We start from the raw sequence: 17823 nt of genomic DNA, 5'->3' as shown, positions 1-17823 counted from the left end.
GAAAGGCATTCTTCAATTGATTTCACTCATTTTATGTAATAATTTTGTGATTTCCTACAAAACTACACTTCTTCTCCCATCTGTCTGAGTATTTAATATTGTCTGGGTCCCGTTAAAACATGTATTTTTCCCATCTAATTCCTTGTTTGCTTTAAAACAAGTATTCCCCATTTTCTATCCCTTCAGTAGCCAACCAGTTTGTATGGAGTACACTGGAGCAACTTGACTGATCAGTAAAACACTGCTTTTGTTGTCACCGCAAGGCTTCCCCCGTCGGTTGTTTCACTGAGACACTACTGAGTAACTACAACTCAACACAGTTTATACACATAACATTCATATACATACTAACAAACAAACAAACAATAATTTATTGCAATTTTCTCATCTCTGTTTGAACGTACACCCAGGTAAATATTCCTGTAGTCTTCTCATACCGACTATGGACCCATTCATTGTTTAACTTCACTGTTTTGCAAATCCTAATTGAATATTACACATTGACATTGAACTTTACTGGATAAGCAGGTCTTCATTGCATTCAGCAGCCTATATGTGAGCATTTATGTGTAAGCTGTTCTTCTTTGCATTTATCAGCAGCAAGCAATTCTTCACTGCACATGCATATGTAAATAGTAAAACAATTCCAATGTGTTAGCGAAACCTTCTATATCACAGTGGTTTCTAAGGTCTATTTTAAGTTCTTTGCCATCAGTGAGATGACATTGTTTACAAAGTGTGTCAAATTATCACTGAAGATCTTTTCAGGAATTTCAAATCTAGAAATGAGTTATTTTACGCGTGATTTTGCTACTGAGAGTGCATCTGCTTGTGCACATGGAAATATTTCAGACCATTTGGTAAAAACCTCTGTTGTCACTGAGCAGAATCGTTTCCCTTAACATTAATTTAGTTCAATGAAATCTACAAAATAATGAAATAATGAAATCCAAACAAATATGTTGAAAAAGATACACTGGCTTAGGGAATTATCTTCGTTTTGGTCTTAGATTGCCCTGTGGAATGTATTTTGCACATATTTGACCTGCTAGACAAAACTTTATTCATTTATTTATTCTAAAAAAATGTTTTTAATAATTAGTAAAACCATATGCTGTAAAAACCTGGTTCATTATTGCTTCCATCCCTCCTGTTGAGACATGACATGGTCCGTGGCTCAATACTGCAGCATATTTAAACAAATTCTTTGGCAGTATGGTTTTCCTTCCGGTCATTCATACGAGTCTATTGTAGATGGCAATTGAATAACATCTAATAATGCTAAAATATTTGTAGTTTATACATTTAGCTGTGGATGTCAACATACCTGTTTTTCCAATGCTGTGTTAACACATGTACAGTTGAGAAGGCATACTGACTGTCAGTGTAAACGTTAACAACCTTTTTGTTATTTAATTTACAAGCTTCAGTTAAAGCTACCAATTCGACTGCTTGAACAGAGTAATTTTTTGGTAGTGGTTGTTTTAAGAAAACTTCAGTTTCTGTTACTACTGCAAATCCTGTAGCATTTGTGCCATCAGGGTTTTTTTCCTTGATCTGTTGAATAAATATAGTTATTTCTGCATTTTCATAACGTATATCAGTTAAGTCTGGCCTGGGTAAAACACTGATGGTTATTTCTGGCTTTCCATCTGTGGGGTAGGTAGCAGTGTGGATGGATTAAGTGTAGCACATCTCTCGACAACAAGGTGTGGCTGTGAAAGAAGAACTGTTATGTAGGAGAGATGTCTGGTAAAGATATTTTGTTAAGTAACCATATCACAGCCACTGCATGAGGTACCTTAAGTGTTAATGGGTGAAATAACACCATTATTGTTGATGCCTGCACTGCCAATGGCTTCTGGCCATTGATTCAAAAGTACGATCTCGTCCCTTTTTCCCCCTTTCAGTGGACACTGGCCCCTAATTACCGCAATTCAGCAGGGGGTCTTTCATTAGGAGTACTGGACTCCCCCGTGCACGGTTTCAGCTCCGACCCTGGACAGCGGAAAAAACGTTGAGATCTGGTTTGAGGACCCAATTGTTGAGAAAAGTCTCTCAATGAGACTCAGAGTTGCTGGAGTCAGTTAATGCAAAGGTTTAATCTTGCAGCAAGTTCAAGAATGTGTGTGTGTGTGTATGGGTGTATGTGTGCGAACGTGTGTGAGTTTGTGTGTGTGAGAGTTTAAAGAACCTGTTATCCACAGGCAGGCCTTAACTAGTATGGCACGGGTCCAGCCTGTCTCATCTTTTTTGGAAGGTCCAGCGCTCGGCCGTAACCCTTCTGTCTGTTTGGACTCTCACATACATTCGGTTAATCATAGAAAAACGAGAACAAAACTTTTTAGCCCCTTAAATTCATAAAACAGACATGGTGCAGTTATTTCCATTCTAGAAAATAAGAGTAATCACCACCATTCCTATAAATTCTGGATATTCTAACAATCTGAATCTTTTTTAAATGTTCGATGAAGCCCTTTGCTGTTCTGTTTAGAGACTCAGCTGATCATAAACCAAGTTTTGCTCTTGAACCAAGCTTCTAAACTCTTCACCTTTTTCATTTCTCAGTTAGTATTCACTTTAAAACTGATTAAAAGAAAAATTAAATGAATGCCTATCAACAAATGTGGGATCTAAACTCTAGTGCTTCCTCTAAAATAATTTCCTTTCTCAATTCAGAAATGTGTGTGTGTAAGTCACAACACCCGTGACACCAAAACGGCTTTCTTTTCTCTCTTTTCTCTACACTCTGCACTGTGAGCACACACAACAAATCAGAAAGGCTTTTTTTCTCTCTTTTCTACATTATGGACTGTGGGGACACAAAACCGCTCTCTCTTTTTTTTTTTTTTGATTGTGTGCCAGGGCGTTGTCTCACGTAGTAGATTATGCTTAAGATACGAATGAGTTTATCAGTCACATCAGAATCCATACATACTGATCCTCCCGTAATAAAATGGTCGGATCTTATCAAACACACTTTGTTTCTTGTGACAAGTCAGCGAAACAGCGTATACACGTCAAGACACTGAATCAAGTTTGCCACAAGAACTCATAAGTTTGGCAGTATTGCTCTGCCGTCAGCAATCATACACCCATTTTATTTTCATGAGACATGTGCAGGCACCTGTTCATCTACTGTTCTATCACTATGAATTAGTTTATCTATTATCAATAAGGATACTTCTACAACTACTATCAAAGTATGTCCGGACTTCTTATGTTGTCAGTTGCTATATATCAATAAGTGGGTTGCTACTGAAAAGCATTAAGCATGTCACACAGCCCAAACATATAACATTTCAGGACACACCACACAGTTAACAACCACAGTGAAGCGTGTCAAAGCCCAAACATGTAACATTCAACAGGACACTTACACAACACATTCAAATCAAACAGTCAGACAACATACAAGAACCTATACCCCAGCCGGCATTGCTCCCTGCCTATTTTCCTACAACTCACTATGTGTGCGCACACCTTTATTCACAAACTCTTCAACTTATACTCTTTTACCGAAGCTGCTACAGCTCGATTGGCCAAATACCCTTAGATCCTATTTCGGTGAATTTGACATCTGCCTTGCATGTAACAGATTAGCGGTTTAGCAGTTTTAATTTAGTTTGAGTGAAGGAATTCATTTTATAGCAAAATCCGAAATCGTGAAGAACTCATGGAAGTAAGCTTATTCTCGGATTCCTGAATCTTTAGATTTGCTCTTTGTTTTACTGCAAAGTACAACGTTGAGCAGCACTAATGAGTTGTTTCTATTTTTGGCAGGCTTTACCTTTGCGGATGAAGCCCTTTCTGTCTGTGCAAAAGAAATCTTGTTACTGTGCAGAGTGACTTCTCTGAGTAGAGTCGCCTTACTTGTTGCGACTGTGCCAATGTTCGAAGCTGGAGTGCAAAGTTGTTGCTTGAATGGTGCTCGCTGGAGCGTGCGGTAGTGTAAAGTTATACCATTTAAAAGGGCTGAAGAGTGCTCAGTGCAGCGGGTGGGCCGAGGTGCAAAGTGACACTATGGCCATAAAAAGAACACCGCTACAAGTGCGCATTGTGCCAGGAAGGGCCCTCGGACGTGAACCAGTGGACAGTTATCGCTTCTCGGCCTTTTGGCTAAGATCAAGTGTAGTATCTGTTCTTATTAGTTTAATGTCTGATGTGTCCTCTATGCGAGGACTACATATTAAATGGATTTGTATCAATAGGAGTTGAAAAAGGAGCTTGCTCCGTTCACTCCAAGCATCGACCCGGTACTGTAGTGCCCCTGGGAACGGTGCGCTCTCCTCTGCTCTTGTGAAAAAGCAAACAGCGGTGCAGGATGGAAGTTTCAGGGAGCCCAAGATGAAACTTTCTTTTAGTCTGCTGAGAAAAGAGAGTGAATGCGAAGTAGACTTTAACACGGTTCTGGGAGCGAGCCGAGTGCGGGCTAACCAGGAGAATTGCTTGAAAGAAACGCGACACCGAATGAGCGGTCAGAACAAAGCCTCAATACGGTGTTCCTGTGGTGTTTTTATAAAATGCGGTGAAAAAAAAGGTGTGAATGCCCCATAGAAAACTAAAAGGTGGAGCGGAAGTGTTCGGCTGCAAGAAGGTGTGAATGTCCGACTATATTTGGTGAAAAGCAGGTGAAGCAAGGTCTGAATGCCCAACCTTACATCATCAAAAGCGAGATCAGAGGTTTTTGGCTGCAAGAAGGCCATAGTTTGCCAAAAGTGGGTAAGGTGCGAATGACCGACTAAATATCAACAAAAGTGGGGGCGGAGGTCTTCGGATGCAAGTGGGTGTGAATATCCTACCATAGAAGTATGGTGGAGAGGAAGCTGTGAATGGCCGACCATAGTTTGCAAAAAGCGGGTGAGAAAAGGTGCGAATGTCCAACCATACATGATCAAAACAGGGAGCGGAGGTGTTTGGCTGCGACAAGGTGTGAATGTCCACCCATAATTAATGAAAAGCGGGCAACAAGTAGGTTCGAATGCCCGACCATACATCATCAAAAGCAGGAGTGGATGTGTTCGGCTACAAGAAGGTTTGAATGTCCGAGCATAGTTTGTAAAAAGCGGGTAAGAAAAGGTTCGAATGCCTGAACATACATCATCAAAAGCAGGACTGGATGTGTTCGGCTACAAGAAGGTTTGAATGTCCGACCATAGTTGGTAAAAAGTGGGTATGAAAAGGTTCGAATGCCCAAAATCGGCTGAAAAAAACTGTGTTCGGCTGCAAAAAGGTGTGAATGTTTGACTAAAGTTTGTAAGACAAGGTTCGAATGCCTGACCATGTATGATCAAAAGCGGGAGCGGAGGTATTCAGCTGCAAGAAGGTCTAAATGTCCATCATTAATTGCTAGAAAACATGAAAGAAAATTTTCGAAAATCAATCTGCATATGATCATAAGTGGGAGAGGAGGTGTTCAGCTGCAAGAAGGTGTGAATGTCCTACCATAATTGCTGAAAAATGTGTTAGAAACGGTAGGAATGCCGGACCATACATCATCAAAAGCTAGAGAGGTGGTGTTCGGCTGCAAGTAGGTGTGAATGTCTGACTAAAGTTCAAATATATTAACAAAAGCGGGAGGAGAGCTCTTCGGATGAGTGGTTGAGAATTTCCAACCGTAATCTATAAAATGCGGTGAAAAAAAAGGTGTGATAGAAACCTAAAAGGTGGAGCGGAAGTGTTCGGCTGCAAGAAGGTGTGAATGTCCGTCTATAGTTGGTGAAAAGCAGGAAAAGCAAGGTCTGAATGCCCAATCTTACATCATCAAAAGCGAGATCAGAGGTGTTTGGCTGCAAGAAAACGGGTTAAGTGTGAATGACCGACTAAATATCAACAAAAGTGGGGGCGGAGGTCTTCGGATGCAAGTGGGTGTGAATATCCCACCATACAAGTATGGTGGAGAGGAAGCTGTGAATATCCGACCATGGTTTGTAAAACGCGGGTAAGACAAGGTGCGAATGTCCGACAATGTATGATCAAAAGAGGGAGCGGAGGTGTTCGGCTGCAAGGTCTGAATTTCCAACCATAATTTGTAAACACCGTTGAAGAAAAGCCTCGAAAGCCCGACTATACACCATCAAAAGCGGGAGCAGAGGTGTTCAGCTGCAAGAAGGTCTGAATGTCCACCAATAATTACTGAAAAATGGATAAGAAAAGGTGTGAATGCCCAACTATACATCATCAAAAGCAGAAGTGGATGTGTTCGGCCACAAGAAGGTTTGAATGTCCGACCATAGTTTGTAAAAGGCGGGTAAGAAAAGGTTTGAATGCCCGAACATACACAATCAAAAGAGGGAGCGGAGGTGTTTCGCTGCAAGAAGGTGTGAATGTCCGAGCATAGTTTGTAAAAAGTGGGTAAGAAAAGGTTCGAATGCCCGAACATACACCATCAAAAGAGGGAGCGGAGGTGTTCCGCTGCAAGAAGGTGTGAATGTCCGAGCATAGTTTGTAAAAAGCGGGTAAGAAAAGGTTCCAATGCCCGAACATACACCATCAAAAGAGGGAGCGGAGGTGTTCCGCTGTAAGAAGGTGTGAATGTCCAACCATAGTTGGTAAAAAGCGGGTAAGAAAAGGTTAAAATAACCGACTCTACACAATCAATAGCGGGAGCGGAGTTGTTCGGCTAAAAGAAGGTGTGAAAGTCCGACCATGGTTTGTAAAAAGCGGGTAAGAAAAGGTTCGAATGCAAAAATATACACCATCAAAAGCGGAAGCCGAGGTGTTCGGCTGCAAGTAGGTCTGAATGTCCACCCATAATTAATGAAAAGCGGGCAACAAGTAGGTTCGAATGCCCAACCATACATCAACAAAAGCAGGAGTGGATGTGTTTGGCTACAAGAAGGTTTGAATGTCCGAGCATAGTTTGCAAAAAGCGGGTAAGAAAAGGTGCAAATGCCCGACAATGTATGATCAAAAGAGGGAGTGGAGGTTTTCGGCTACAAGAAGGTTTGAATGTCCAACCATAGTTTGTAAAAAGCGGGTAAGAAAAGGTGCGAATGCCCGAACATACACCATCAAAAGAGGGAGCGGAGGTGTTCCGCTGTAAGATGGTGCGAATGTCCGACCATAGTTGGTAAAAAGCGGGTAAGAAAAGGTTCGAATGCCCGAATATATACCATCATAAGCGGAAGCGGAGGTGTTCGGCTGCAAGAAGGTGTGAACGTCCGACCAAAGTTTGTAAAAAGCAGTTAAGAAAAGGTTCGAATATCCAACCAAACATAATCAAAAGTGGGAGCAGAGCTGTTCGACTGCAAGTAGGTGTGAATTTCCACCCATAATTCCTGAAAAATGGGTAAGAAAAGGTGCGAATGCCCAACCATACATCATCAAAAGAAGAAGTGGATGTGTTCTGCTACAAGAAGGTTTGAATGTCCAACCATAGCTTGTAAAAAGTGGGTAAGAAAAAGTTCGAATGCTCGAACATACACCATCAAAATTGGAAGCGGAGGTGTTCCGCTGTAAGAAGGTGTGAATGTCCGACCATAATTGGTAAAAAGCGGGTAAGAAAAGGTTAAAATACCCGACTGTACACAATCAATAGCGGGAGCGGAGTTGTTCGGCTACAAGAAGGTGTGAAAGTCCGACCATGGTTTGTAAAACGCGGGTAAGACAAGGTGCGAATGCCCGACAATGTATGTTCAAAAGAGGGAGCGGAGGTGTTCGGCTGCAAGGTCTGAATTTCCAACCATAATTTGTAAACACCGTTGAAGAAAAGCCTCGAAAGCCCGACTATACACCATCAAAAGCGGGAGCAGAGGTGTTCAGCTGCAAGAAGGTCTGAATGTCCACCAATAATTACTGAGAAATGGATAAGAAAAGGTGTGAATGCCCAACTATACATCATCACAAGCAGAAGTGGATGTGTTCGGCCACAAGAAGGTTTGAATGTCCGACCATAGTTTGTAAAAGGCGGGTAAGAAAAGGTTTGAATGCCCGAACATACACAATCAAAAGAGGGAGCGGAGGTGTTTCGCTGCAAGAAGGTGTGAATGTCCGACCATAGTTTGTAAAAAGTGGGTAAGAAAAGGTTCGAATGCCAGAACATACACCATCAAAAGAGGGAGCGGAGGTTTTCCGCTGTAAGAAGGTGTGAATGTCCAACCATAGTTGGTAAAAAGCGGGTAAGAAAAGGTTAAAATACCCGACTCTACACAATCAATAGCGGGAGCGGAGTTGTTCGGCTATAAGAAGGTGTGAAAGTCCGACCATGGTTTGTAAAAAGCGGGTAAGAAAAGGTTCGAATGCAAAAATATACACCATCAAAAGCGGAAGCCGAGGTGTTCGGCTGCAAGTAGGTCTGAATGTCCACCCATAATTAATGAAAAGCGGGCAACAAGTAGGTTCGAATGCCCAACCATACATCAACAAAAGCAGGAGTGGATGTGTTTGGCTACAAGAAGGTTTGAATGTCCGAGCATAGTTTGTAAAAAGCGGGTAAGAAAAGGTGCGAATGCCCGACAATGTATGATCAAAAGAGGGAGTGGAGGTTTTCGGCTACAAGAAGGTTTGAATGTCCAACCATAGTTTGTAAAAAGCGGGTAAGAAAAGGTGCGAATGCCCGAAAATACACCATCAAAAGAGGGAGCGGAGGTGTTCCGCTGTAAGATGGTGCGAATGTCCGACCAAAGTTTGTAAAAACCAGTTAAGAAAAGGTTCGAATATCCAACCAAACATAATCAAAAGTGGGAGCAGAGCTGTTCGACTGCAAGTAGGTGTGAATTTCCACCCATAATTCCTGAAAAATGGGTAAGAAAAGGTGCGAATGCCTAACCATACATCATCAAAAGAAGAAGTGGATGTGTTCTGCTACAAGAAGGTTTGAATGTCCGACCATAGCTTGTAAAAAGTGGGTAAGAAAAAGTTCGAATGCTCGAACATACACCATCAAAATTGGGAGCGGAGGTGTTCCGCTGTAAGACGGTGTGAATGTCCGACCATAATTGGTAAAAAGCGGGTAAGAAAAGGTTAAAATACCCGACTGTACACAATCAATAGCGGGAGCGGAGTTGTTCGGCTACAAGAAGGTGTGAAAGTCCGACCATGGTTTGTAAAACGCGGGTAAGACAAGGTGCGAATGCCCGACAATGTATGATCAAAAGAGGGAGCGGAGGTGTTCGGCTGCAAGGTCTGAATTTCCAACCATAATTTGTAAACACCGTTGAAGAAAAGCCTCGAAAGCCCGACTATACACCATCAAAAGCGGGAGCAGAGGTGTTCAGCTGCAAGAAGGTCTGAATGTCCACCAATAATTACTGAGAAATGGGTAAGAAAAGGTGTGAATGCCCAACTATACATCATCACAAGCAGAAGTGGATGTGTGCGGCCACAAGAAGGTTTGAATGTCCGACCATAGTTTGTAAAAGGCGGGTAAGAAAAGGTTTAAAAATGCCCGAACATACACCATCAAAAGAGGGAGCGGAGGTTTTCCGCTGTAAGAAGGTGTGAATGTCCGACCATAGTTGGTAAAAAGCGGGTAAGAAAAGGTTCGAATGCCCGAATATATACCATCAAAAGCGGAAACGGAGGTGTTCGGCTGCAAGAAGGTGTGAACGTCCGACCAAAGTTTGTAAAAAGCAGTTAAGAAAAGGTTCGAATATCCAACCAAACATAATCAAAAGTGGGAGCAGAGCTGTTCGACTGCAAGTAGGTGTGAATGTCCACCCATAATTCCTGAAAAATGGGTAAGAAAAGGTGCGAATGCCCAACCATACATCATCAAAAGAAGAAGTGGATGTGTTCTGCTACAAGAAGGTTTGAAGGTCCGACCATAGTTTGTAAAAAGTGGGTAAGAAAAAGTTTGAATGCCCGAACATACACCATCAAAAGAGGGAGCGGAGGTGTTCCGCTGTAAGACGGTGTGAAAGTCCGACCATAATTGGTAAAAAGCGGGTAAGAAAAGGTTAAAATACCCGACTCTACACAATCAATAGCGGGAGCGGAGTTGTTCGGCTACAAGAAGGTGTGAAAGTCCGACCATGGTTTGTAAAACGCGGGTAAGACAAGGTGCGAATGCCCGACAATGTATGATCAAAAGAGGGAGCGGAGGTGTTCGGCTGCAAGGTCTGAATTTCCAACCAATAATTACTGAAAAATGGGTAAGAAAAGGTGTGAATGCCCAACTATACATCATAAAAAGCAGAAGTGGATTTGTTCGGCCACAAGAAGGTTTGAATGTCCGACCATAGTTTGTAAAAAGCGGGTAAGAAAAGGTTCGAATGCCCGAACATACACAATCAAAAGAGGGAGCGGAGGGGTTTCGCTGCAAGAAGGTGTGAATGTCCGAGCATAGTTTGTAAAAAGTGGGTAAGAAAAGGTTCGAATGCCAAAATATACACCATCAAAAACGGAAGCCGAGGTGTTCGGCTGCAAGTAGGTGTGAATGTCAGATCATAATTTGCAAAAAGCTGATGAGAAAGGTGTGAATGACCGACAATAATTACTGAAAAATGTGTTAGAAAAGGTAACAATGCCGGACTATTCATCATCAAAAGCAGAGAAGAGGTGTTCGGATGCAAGAAGCTGTGAATGTCCAGCCATAATTACTCAAAAACGGTTAAGAAAAGGTAGTATTGCCAGACCATAAATGATCAAAACAGGGAGCGGAGGTGTTCCGCTGTAAGAAGGTGTGAATGTCCGACCATAATTGGTAAAAAGCGGGAAAGAAAAGGTTAAAATACCCGACTGTACACAATCAATAGCGGGAGCGGAGTTGTTTGGCTACTAAAAGGTGTGAAAGTCCAACCATACATCCTCAAAAGCAGAACTGGATGTGTTCGGCTACAAGAAGGTTTGAATGTCCGACCATAGTTTGTAAAAAGCGGGTAAGAAAAGGTTCGAATGCCCAAACATACACCATCAAAAGAGGGAGCGGATGTGTTCCGCCATAAGAAGGTGTGAATGTCCGACCGTAGTTGCTAAAAAGCGGGTAAGAAAAGGTTAAAATACCCGACTGTACACAATCAATAGCGGGAGCGAATGTGTTCGGCTACAAGAAGGTGTGAAAGTCCGACCATGTTTTGTAAATAGCGGGTAAGAAAAGGTGCGAATGCCCGACAATGTATGATCAAATGAGGGAGCGGAGGTTTTCGGCTAAAAGAAGGTCTGAATGTCCAACCATAATTTGTAAAAACCGGGGAAGAAAAGGCTCGAAAGCCCGACTATACACCATCAAAAGCGGGAGCAGAGGGGTTCAGCTGCAAGAAGGTCTGAATGTCCATCAATAATTGCTAGAAAACATGAAAGAAAATTTTCGAATATCAAACCGCACATGATCATAAGTGGGAGCGGAGGTGTTTAGCTGCAAGAAGGTGTGAATGTCCACCCATAATTCCTCAAAAATGGGTAAAAAAAAAAGGTGCGAATGCCCAACCATACATCATCAAAAGCAGGACTGGATGTGTTCGGCTACAAGGTTTGAATGTCCGAGCATAGTTTGTTAAAAGCGGGTAAGAAAAGGTTCGAATGCCCGAACATACACCATCAAAAGAGGGAGCGGAGGTGTTCAGCTGCAAGAAGGTCTGAATGTCCATCAATAATTGCTAGAAAACATGAAAAAAAATGTTCGAATATCCAACCGCACATGATCATAAGTGGGAGAGGAGGTGTTCAGCTGCAAGACGTTGTGAATGTCCACCCATAATTCCTCAAAAATGGGTAAAAAAAAAGGTGCGAATGCCCAACCATACATCATCAAAAGCAGGACTGGATGTGTTCGGCTACAAGGTTTGAATGTCCGAGCATAGTTTGTTAAAAGCGGGTAAGAAAAGGTTCGAATGCCCGAACATACACCATCAAAAGAGGGAGCGGAGGTGTTCCGCCATAAGAAGGTGTGAATGTCCGACCGTAGTTGGTAAAAAGCGGGTAAGAAAAGGTTAAAATGGCCGTCTGTACACAATCAATAGCGGGAAGGGATGTGTTCGGCTACAAGAAGGTGTGAAAGTCCGACCATGTTTTGTAAAAAGCGGTTAAGAAAAGGTGTGAATGCCCGACAATGTATGATCAAAAGAGGGAGCGGAGGTTTTCTGCTGCAAGAAGGTCTGAATGTCCAACCATAATTTGTAAAAACCGGGGAAGAAAAGGCTCGGAAGCCCGACTATACACCGTCAAAAGCGGGAGCAGAGGTGTTCAGCTGCAAGAAGGTCTCAATGTCCATCAATAATTGCTAAAAAACATGAAAGAAAATTTTCGAATATCAAACCGCACATGATCATATGTGGGAGAGGAGGTGTTCAGCTGCAAGAAGGTGTGAATGTCCACCCACAATTCCTGAAAAATGGGTAAAAAAAGGTGCGAATGCCCAACCATACATCATCAAAAGCAGGTGTGAATGTCAGATCATAATTTGCAAAAACCTGATGAGAAATGGTGAGAATGCCCGCCTATACACCATCAAATGCGGGAGCGGAGGTGTTCGGCTGTGAGTAGGTGTGAATGTCCGACCATACTTGCTGAAAAATATGACAAAGCAGTTTTCACTTGGTTTGAGTGAAGGATTTCATTTTATATAGAAATCCGAAATTGTGTAGAACTCGTGGAAATAAGTTTATTCTCGGATTCCTAAAGGTTTAGTGTTGTTCTTTGGTATACTGCAAAGTAATACTTTCTATTTTGTTGAAACCGATTAAGTTAAAACTGCTTTGTCCTTCATATTTATCCATGTCATAATAGCTTTAAACAAAAAAGAACGTTGTACTTTGCAAGATAGGAAAGAACAACACTAAACGTTTAGGAATCCGAGAATAATCTTCTTTTCACGAGTTCTACACAATTTCGGATTTTGATATAAAATGAATTCCTTCACTCAAACCAAGTTAAAACTGCTTTGTCCTTCATATTTATTCATGTCTAAATAGCTTTAAACAAAAAAGAACGTTGTACTTTGCAGGATAGGAAAGAACAACTCTAAACCTTTTCAGGAATCCGAGAATAAGCGTCGATTGACGAGTTCTACACAATTTCGGATTTTGATATAAAATGAATTCGTTCACTCAAACCAAGTTAAAACTGCTTTTGTCCTTCATATTTATCCATGTCTGAATAGGTTGCAACAAAAAAGAAAGTATTACTTTGCAGTATACCAAAGAACAACACTAAACCTTTAGGAATCCGAAAATAAGCTTCTTATCACCAGTTCTACACAATTTCGGATTTTGATATAAAATGAATTCCTTCACTCAAACCAAGTTAAAACTGCTTTGTCCTTAATATTTATCCATGTCTGAATAGGTTTCAACAAAAAAGAAAGTATTACTTTGCAGTATACCAAAGAACAACACTAAACCTTTAGGAATCCGAGAATAAGCTTCTTTTCACCAGTTCTACACAATTTTGGATTTTGATATAAAATGAATTCCTTCACTCAAACCAAGTTAAAACTGCTTTGTCCTTCATATTTATCCATGTCTGAATGGGTTTCAACAAAATAGAAAGTATTACTTTGCAGTATACCAAAGAACAACACTAAACCTTTAGGAATCCGAGAATAAGCTTCTTTTCACCAGTTCTACACAATTTTGGATTTTGATATAAAATGAATTCCTTCACTCAAACCAAGTTAAAACTGCTTTGTCCTTCATATTTATCCATGTCTGAATCGGTTTCAACAAAATAGAAAGTATTACTTTGCAGTATACCAAAGAACAACACTAAACCTTTAGGAATCCGAGAATAAACTTATTTCCACGAGTTCTACACAAATTCGGATTTTGATATAAAATGAATTCCTTCACTCAAACCAAGTGAAAACTGCTTTGTCATATTTTTCAGCAAGTATGGTCGGACATTCACACCTACTCACAGCCGAACACCTCCGCTCCCGCATTTGATGGTGTATAGTCGGGCATTCTCACCATTTCTCATCAGGTTTTTGCAAATTATGATCTGACATTCACACATGCTTTTGATGTTGTATGGTTGGGCATTCGCACCTTTTTTTACCCATTTTTCAGGAATTATGGGTGGACATTCACACCATCTTGCAGCTGAACACCTCCTCTCCCGCATATGATCATGTGCGGTTTGATATTCGAAAATTTTCTTTCATGTTTTCTAGCAATTATTGATGGACATTGAGACCTTCTTGCAGCTGAACACCTCTGCTCCCGCTTTTGATCATACATTGTCGGGCATTCGCACCTTTTCTTAACCACTTTTTACAAAACATGGTCGGACTTTCACACTTTCTTGTAGCCGAACACATCCCTTCCCGCTATTGATTGTGTACAGTCGGGTATTTTAACCTTTTCTTACCCGCTTTTTACCAACTACGGTCGGACATTCACACCTTCTTATGGCGGAACACCTCCGCTCCCTCTTTTGATGGTGTAGATTCGGGCATTCGAACCTTTTCTTACCCGCTTTTTACAAACTATGGTCGGACTTTCACACCTTTTAGTAGCCAAACAAATCCGCTCCCGCTATTGATTGTGTACAATGGGACATTCACACCTTCTTACAGCGGAACACCTCCGCTCCCTGTTTTGATCATTTATGGTCTGGCAATACTACCTTTTCTTACCCGTTTTTGAGTTATTATGGCTGGACATTCACAGCTTCTTGCAGCCGAACACCTCTTCTCCCGCTTTTGATGATGAATGGTCCGGCATTCTTACCTTTTCTAACACATTTTTCAGCAATTATTGTTGGTCATTCACACCTTTCTCATCAGCTTTTTACAAATTATGATCTGACATTCACACCTACTTGCAGCCGAACACCTCGGCTTCCGCTTTTGATGGTGTATATTTTGGCATTCGAACCTTTTCTTACCCGCTTTTTACAAACCATGGTCGGACTTTCATACCTTCTTTTAGCCGAACAACTCCGCTCCCGCTATTGATTGTGTAGAGTTGGGTATTTTAGCCTTTTCTTACCCGCTTTTTACCAACTATGGTCGGACATTCACACCTTCTTACAGCGGAACACCTCCGCTCCCTCTTTTGATGGTGTATGTTCTGGCATTCGAACCTTTTCTTACCCACTTTTTACAAACTATGCTCGGACATTCACACCTTCTTGCAGTGAAACACCTCCGCTCCCTCTTTTGATTGTGTATGTTCGGGCATTCGAACCTTTTCTTACCCGCCTTTTACAAACTATGGTCGGACATTCAAACCTTCTTGTGGCCGAACACATCCACTTCTGCTTGTGATGATGTATAGTTGGGCATTCACACCTTTTCTTACCCATTTTTCAGTAATTATTGGTGGACATTCAGACCTTCTTGCAGCTGAACACCTCCGCTCCCGCTTTTGATGGTGTATAGTCGGGCTTTCGAGCCTTTTCTTCAACGGTGTTTACAAATTATGGTTGGAAATTCAGACCTTGCAGCCGAACACCTCCGCTCCCTCTTTTGATCATACATTGTCGGGCATTCGCACCTTGTCTTACCCGCTTTTTACAAACCATGGTCGGACTTTCACACCTTCTTGTAGCCGAACAACTCCGCTCCCGCCATTGATTGTGTACAGTCCGGTTTTTTAACCTTTTCTTACCCGCTTTTTACCAACTATGGTCGGACATTCGCAGCATCTTACAGCGGAACACCTCCGCTCCCTCTTTTGATGGTGTATGTTCGGGCATTCGAACTTTTTCTTACCCACTTTTTACAAACTATGGTCGGACATTCAAACCTTCTTGTAGCAGAACACATCCACTTCTTCTTTTGATGATGTATGGTTGGGCATTCGCACCTTTTCTTACCCATTTTTCAGGAATTATGGGTGGATATTCACACCTACTTGCAGTCGAACAGCTCTGTACCCACTTTTGATTATGTTTGGTTGGATATTCGAACCTTTTCTTAACTGCTTTTTACAAACTTTGGTCGGACGTTCACACCTTCTTGCAGCCGAACACCTCCGCTTCCGCTTTTGATGGTATATATTCGGGCATTCGAACCTTTTCTTACCCACTTTTTACCAACTATGGTCGGACATTCACACCGTCTTTCAAGTGTAACACCTCCGCTCCCCTCTTTTGATGGTGTATGTTCGGGCATTCGCACTTTTTCTTACCCGCTTTTTACAAACTATGGTCGTACATTCAAACCTTGTAGCCGAAAACCTCCACTCCCTCTTTTGATCATACTTTGTCGGGCATTCGCACCTTTTCTTACCCGCTTTTTACAAACTATGCTCGGACATTCAAACCTTCTTGTAGCCAAACACATCCACTCCTGCTTTTGTTGATGTATGGTTGGGCATTCGAACCTACTTGTTGCCCGCTTTTCATTAATTATGGGTGGACATTCACACCTTGTCACAGCCAAACACCTCCGCTCCCTGTTTTGATCATGTATGGTTGGACATTCGCACCTTTTCTCACCCGCTTTTTGCAAACTATGGTCGGCCATTCACAGCTTCCTCTCCACCATACTTGTATGGTGGGATATTCACACCCACTTGCATCCGAAGATCTCCGCCCCCACTTTTGTTGATATTTAGTCGGTCATTCACACCTTACCCGTTTTCTTGCCGCCAAACACCTCTGATCTCGCTTTTGATGATGTAAGATTGGGCATTCAGACCTTGCTTTTCCTGCTTTTCACCAACTATAGATGGACATTCACACCTTCTTGCAGCCGAACACTTCCGCTCCACCTTTTAGGTTTCTATCACACCTTTTTTTTCACCGCATTTTATAGATTATGGTTGGAAATTCTCAACCACTCATCCGAAGACCTCTCCTCCCGCTTTTGTTAATATATTTGAACTTTAGTCAGACATTCACACCTACTTGTAGCCGAACACCACCTCTCTAGCTTTTGATGAGGTATGGTCCGGGATTCTTACCGTTTCTAACACATTTTTCAGCAATTATGGTAGGATATTCACACCTTCTTGCAGCTGAACACCTCCTCTCCCACTTATGATCATGTGCGGATTGATTTTCGAAAATTTTCTTTCATGTTTTCTAGCAATTAATTATGGACATTTAGACCTTCTTGCAGCTGAACACCTCCGCTCCCGCTTTTGATCATACATTGTCAGGCATTCGCCACTTGTCTTACCCGCTTTTTACAAACTTTAGTCGAACATTCACACCTTTTTGCAGCCGAACACAGTTTTTTGCAGCCGAATTTGGGCATTCGCACCTTTTCATACCCACTTTTTACCAACTATGGTCGGACATTCACACCGTCTTACAGCGGAACACCTCCGCTCCCTCTTTTGATGGTGTATGTTCGGGCATTCGAACCTTTTCTTACCCGCTTTTTACAAACTATGCTCGGACATTCAAACCTTCTTGTATGGTTGGACATTCGCACCTTTTCTCACCCGCTTTTTGCAAACTATGGTCGGCCATTCACAGCTTCCTCTCCACCATACTTGTATGGTGGGATATTCACACCCACTTGCATCCGAAGACCTCCGCCCCCACTTTTGTTGATATTTAGTCGGTCATTCGCACCTTACCCGCTTTTGGCAAACTATGGTCTTCTTGCAGCCAAAAACCTCTGATCTCGCTTTTGATGATGTAAGGTTGGGCATTCAGACCTTGCTTCACCTGCTTTTCATCAAATATAGTCGGACATTCACACCTTCTTGCAGCCGAACACTTCCGCTCCACCTTTAAGTTTTCTATGGGGCATTCACACCTTTATTTTCACCGCATTTTATAAAAACACCACAGGAACACCGTATTGAGGCTTTGTTCTGACCGCTCATTCGGTGTCGCGTTTCTTTCAAGCATTTCTCCTGGTTAGCCCGCACTCGGCTCGCTCCCAGAGCCGTGTTAAAGTCTACTTCGCATTCACTCTCTTTTCTCAGCAGACTAAAAGAAACTTCCATCCTGCATCGCTGTTAGCTTTTTCACAAGAGCAGA

At 42.0% G+C, this 17823-nt stretch overlaps 1 non-coding gene across 1 annotated transcript; it reads left to right on the top strand.

Moving 5' to 3' along the window:
- Window positions 1-4099: 4099 nt before the first annotated feature.
- On the top strand, window positions 4100-4290 carry LOC140308014 (U2 spliceosomal RNA). Its single transcript, XR_011916027.1, has one exon. It is a non-coding gene; the product is annotated as a U2 spliceosomal RNA (small nuclear RNA).
- Window positions 4291-17823: the final 13533 nt, after the last annotated feature.

Source organism: Leuresthes tenuis, unplaced genomic scaffold (genome assembly GCF_036924035.1).
Source record: "Leuresthes tenuis unplaced genomic scaffold, fLeuTen1.0.hap1 SCAF_5, whole genome shotgun sequence".
Taxonomy (NCBI): Eukaryota; Metazoa; Chordata; class Actinopteri; order Atheriniformes; family Atherinopsidae; genus Leuresthes; species Leuresthes tenuis.
The sequence above is the reverse complement of the archived record's forward strand: the minus strand, read 5'-3'. Positions and strand labels throughout refer to the sequence as shown.